The following is a 4,683-nucleotide window of genomic DNA, read 5'->3' on the forward strand; positions in this document are numbered from 1 at the left end:
ATCTCCTTCCCAAGCTCCGTTCTCTGCCTGTTTGGATTGTGCTGGGTTAAACCAGAAGAGGGTGGTGTGGCTCAGGCTGTGCCAAAACTGGCTCCAAACGGGCTGGGAAGGTGTCAGGAACGGAGAGATTTGCAATTCCCCCAGGTTGGGAAGATTTTTGGGGTCTGAGGGATTGACAATATCCCCTAGGCTGGGAAAGTTTTAGGGACTGAGGGATTGACAATACCCCCAGGTTGGGAAGGTTTTTGAGACTGAGGGATTTGCAATATTCCCCAGGTTGGGAAGGTTTTGGGAACTGAGGGATTGACAATATCCCCAGGTTGGGAAAGTTTTGGAGACTGAGGGATTTGCAATATCCCCCAGGTTGGGAAGGTTTTGGGGGAATTGAGAGATTCACAATATCCCCACCCCAGGCTGGGAGAGTTTTGCAGTATCTCCCAGCCTGAGAAGGTTTTTGGGGATGGAAGGATTGACAATATCCCCCAGGCTGGGAAAGTTTTTTGGAACTAAGGATTTTCAGTATCCCCCAGGTTTTCAGGAATTGAGGGATTGACAATATTCCTCAGGCTGAGAAGGTTTTTGGGAACTGAGGGATTTGCAATATCCCCCAAGCTGGAAGGTTTTTGAGGAATTGAGGGATTGACCATGTCCCCATCCCAGGCTGGGAAGGTTTTTGGAACTGAAGGATTGACAATATCTCCCAGGCTGGGAAAGTTTTTTGGAACTAAGGATTTTCAGTATCCCCCAGGTTTTTGGGAACTGAGGGATTTGCAATATCCCCCAGGCTGGGAATTGAGAGATTTGCAATATCCCCCAGGCTGGGAAGGTTTTTGAGCTAAGGATTTTCAGTATCCCCCAGGTTTTCAGGAATTGAGGGATTGACAATATCCCCCCAGGCTGGGAGGATTTTGGGGAACTGAGGGGTTGACAATGCCCCCCAGGCTGGGAAGATTTTGCAATATTCCCCAGCCTGGGAAGGTTTTTGGGGTCTGAGGAATTGACAGTGTCCCCCAGGCTGAGAAGGATTTGGGGGAATTGAGGAATTCACAATATCCCCACCCCAGGCTGGGAAAGTTTTTTGGAACTAAGGATTTTCAGTATCCCCCAGGTTTTTGGGAATTGAGGGATTTGCAATATCCCCCAGGCTGGGAAGATTTTCAGGAATGGAGGGATTGACAACATCCCCATCCCTGGGAAGGTTTTTGGAACTGAAGGATTGACAGTATCCCCCAGCTGGGAACTGAGGCATTTGCAATATCCCCCCGGCTGGGAAGGTTTTTGGGAACTGAGGGATTTGCAATATCCCCCAGGCTGGGAATTGAGGGATTTTCAGTATCCCCCAGGTTTTTGGGAATTGAGGGATTTTCAGTATCCCCCAGCTGGGAACTGAGGGATTTGCAATATCCCCATCCCAGGCTGGGAACTGAGGGATTTTCAGTATCCCCCAGGTTTTTGGGAATTGAGGGATTTGCAATATCCCCACCCCAGGCTGGGAACTGAGGGATTTTCAGTATCCCCCAGGTTTTTGGGAATTGAGGGATTTTCAGTATCCCCACCCTGGGTGGGGATGGGTGCCTGTGTCTCCCCCCAGCCCCCCACACCCACCCTGGGCCATGGGGAGCCCCTGCATTGTGCTGGGGGCCACAGAGGGCATTTCTTCACTTCAGATGCGTTTTCACAATGAGATTTTCGTGCTGGTGCCTGAGACTGGCCCAGCTCCTCCCTCTGCAGAGCTGTAGGAACGTCCCCAAGCTCTGTCCTGGGCTGTCCCCATGGGCTCCTGGCATCCCCAAGGCCACCTTGGGCCATGACTCCCCTCCTCCCCACGGCCCTTTCCAAGCATTTTGCAGGCAAATCAGAGGTGCTGGAGCAGTGGGGACCATCTGCTGCCCCCTCTCCTGTCCCCCACGGCCTCCAGGTCCTCCCTTTGCTCCCCATAGCTCAGTTAAGCAGGTAGGTGTTAGCAAACTCTGGGGTGTCTGCAAAACCTTTTGTAAAATAGAATAGACCTTTCAATAATGCACTAAAAAAATAATAAAAATAAAAAAAAAACCCTAAATGCCCCCCTGCCCCCAGTCAGCTTCTCTGTGTGATGGTTCCTTGGATGTCCCTGCTCAGTCAGCACAGGCAGCTCTGCATCCTCCCCCCAGGGTGCTGCACAGGTAGAAACAAACCAGGACGTGCACTTCCCCCCCCTCGAGGAGTTTTATTTATTGTTTTGAGAAGCAATTTAAAAGGGAAAAAAAAAAAAAAACCCAAAAAAAAAAAAACAAAACGAAAAAAAAAAAAAGGAGAAACTGTATCTATAATATATATATATATAAATATATATATATTTTTAACCTGTTTTTTTTTCCTGATGCTCCTCCAGCCGTGTGTGTGGGTGTGTGCGTGTGTGTGTGCGAGTCAAGGGATGGGGCAGCGGGGCAGGAGCAGCGGGACCGGCCCATCCCTCCCCGGCAGCAGCGGCACCAGGGGAGGGAGGGTTCATTTCGCCAGTTTGTGATGTTTTAACCGCGATTTTCCGCTAATTCCACCTTTCCTGAAGTGTTTGCACCCTCGGGGTCTGGCCTGGCTGGGAACCTCCCGTGCCCTGGGGATGCCATCCCCACTCCCTGTCCCGTTCCCTCCCTCCCTCGCTCCCTTGACAATCAGTGGCTCCTTCCCAGGGACTGCAGCACGTGGTTGAGACGTCGATTTTCGTTTTTTCAATATTCCTTTTTTTGTGCTGTACGGTGATGCGTTATTGTATATTCCACAATAAGGAGAAAAACAAAAAATTATATTAAAAAAAAAAAAAAAGATGATGATAATAATAATAATAATTACCATGAGAAAATTCTTATGAGTTTTGTTTGGAAACTCTTTCACTATATTTGTTGTAAAGAGGTTTACTATTAAAAAGAAAAAAAAATACACGTTTCTGATAATTTTCCACGCCTCTGGCTCTTTCTTTCCTGCTCTCTGTGTGGCAGGGTGGTGCAGCAGGGTGACAACCTGGTGACATCTTGGTGACATCCTGGTGACATCCTGGTGACATCCTGGTGACAACCTGGGCTCTACCTCAGGGTCCTGGTGACATCCTGGGCTCCATCTCCAGGTCCTGGTGACACCCTGGGCTCCATCTCCAGATGTTGGTGACATCCTGGGCTCCATCTCAGGGTCCTGGTGACACCCTGGGCTCCATCTCCAGGTGTTGGTGACATCCTGGGCTCCATCTCCAAGCCCTGGTGACATCCTGGGCTCCAGCTCCAGGTGTTGGTGACATCCTGGGCTCTACCTCAGGGTCCTGGTGACATCCTGAGCTTCATCTCCAGGCCCTGGTGACATCCTGGTGACATCCTGGTGACAACCTGGGCTCTACCTCAGGGTCCTGGTGACAACCTGGGCTCCATCTCCAAGCCCCTGGTGACGTCCTGGGCTCTACCTCAGGGTCCTGGTGACATCCTGGGCTTCCTCTCCAGCCCCTGGTGACATCCTGGGCTCCATCTCCAGCCCCTGGTGGCATCCTGGGCTCCATCTCAGGGTCCTGGTGACATCCTGGGCTCCATCTCCAGCCCCTGGTGACATCCTGGGCTCCATCTCCAGGTCCTGGTGACATCCTGGGCTCCATCTCCAGCCCCTGGTGACATCCTGGGCTCCATCTCCAGCCCCTGGTGACAACCTGGGCTCCATCTCCAGGCCCTGGTGACATCCTGGGCTCCATCTCCAGGTGTTGGTGACATCCTGGTGACACCCTGGGCTCTACCTCAGGGTCCTGGTGACATCCTGGGCTCCATCTCCAGGTGTTGGTGGCATCCTGGGCTCCATCTCCAGGTGTTGGTGACATCCTGGGCTCCATCTCAGGGTCCTGGTGACATCCTGAGCTTCATCTCAGGGTCCTGGTGACATCCTGGGCTCTACCTCAGGGCCCTGGTGACAACCTGGGCTCCATCTCCAGCCCCTGGTGACATCCTGAGCTCCATCTCAGGGTCCTGGTGACACCCTGGGCTCCATCTCCAGGTGTTGGTGACATCCTGGGCTCCATCTCCAGCCCCTGGGGACATCTTGAGCTTCATCTCCAGGCCCTGGTGACATCCTGGGCTCCATCTCCAAGTCCTGGTGACATCCTGGGCCCCAGCTGCTCTCAGTGGCTGTCCCCATGTGGGCAGGAGCTCAGGGCAGTGTCACCATCCTGGAGCAGCTGCAGGGATGCAGGAGCGGGGCTGACCCGCCTCTCCTGCCCAGGGGTTCCCAGAATTCCTGAATTCCTCAGGCCAGGTTTATTTCCTTTAAAAAATTCTAAGCCAGGTTTATTTCCTGTAACAAATTCTAGGCCAGGTTTTTATTTCCTTTAACAAATTCTAGGCCGGGTTTATTTCCTTTAACAAATCCAAAGCCAGGTTTATTTCCTTTAACAAAATCTAGGCTGGGTTTATTTCCTTTAAAATATTCTAAGCCGGGTTTATTTCCATTAACAAATTCTAGGCTGGGTTTTTATTTCCCTTAACAAATTCAAAGCCGGGTTTTTATTTCCTTTAACAAATTCTAGGCCGAGTTCTTATTTCCTTTAACAAACTCTAGGCCAGGTTTATTTCCTTTAACAAATTAAAACCGGGGTTTATTTCCTTTAACAAATTCTAGGCCGGGTTTTTATTTCCTTTAACAATTTCCAGGCTGGGTTTGATTCTTTTCACAAATTTA

At 50.8% G+C, this 4,683-nt stretch overlaps 1 long non-coding RNA gene across 5 annotated transcripts; it reads left to right on the forward strand.

The window, feature by feature from the left end:
* Positions 1–370: 370 nt before the first annotated feature.
* Positions 371–2,933, forward strand: LOC143696254 (uncharacterized). 5 transcript variants are annotated; one of them, XR_013185682.1, is made up of 3 exons: positions 371–575; positions 749–826; positions 1,109–2,933. It is a non-coding gene; the product is annotated as an uncharacterized LOC143696254 (long non-coding RNA). The 5 variants fall into 5 exon arrangements; XR_013185683.1 differs by having other exon boundaries at positions 371–530; XR_013185680.1 differs by having other exon boundaries at positions 371–826; positions 1,024–2,933.
* Positions 2,934–4,683: the final 1,750 nt, after the last annotated feature.

Source organism: Agelaius phoeniceus, chromosome 31 (genome assembly GCF_051311805.1).
Source record: "Agelaius phoeniceus isolate bAgePho1 chromosome 31, bAgePho1.hap1, whole genome shotgun sequence".
Lineage (NCBI taxonomy): Eukaryota > Metazoa > Chordata > Aves > Passeriformes > Icteridae > Agelaius > Agelaius phoeniceus.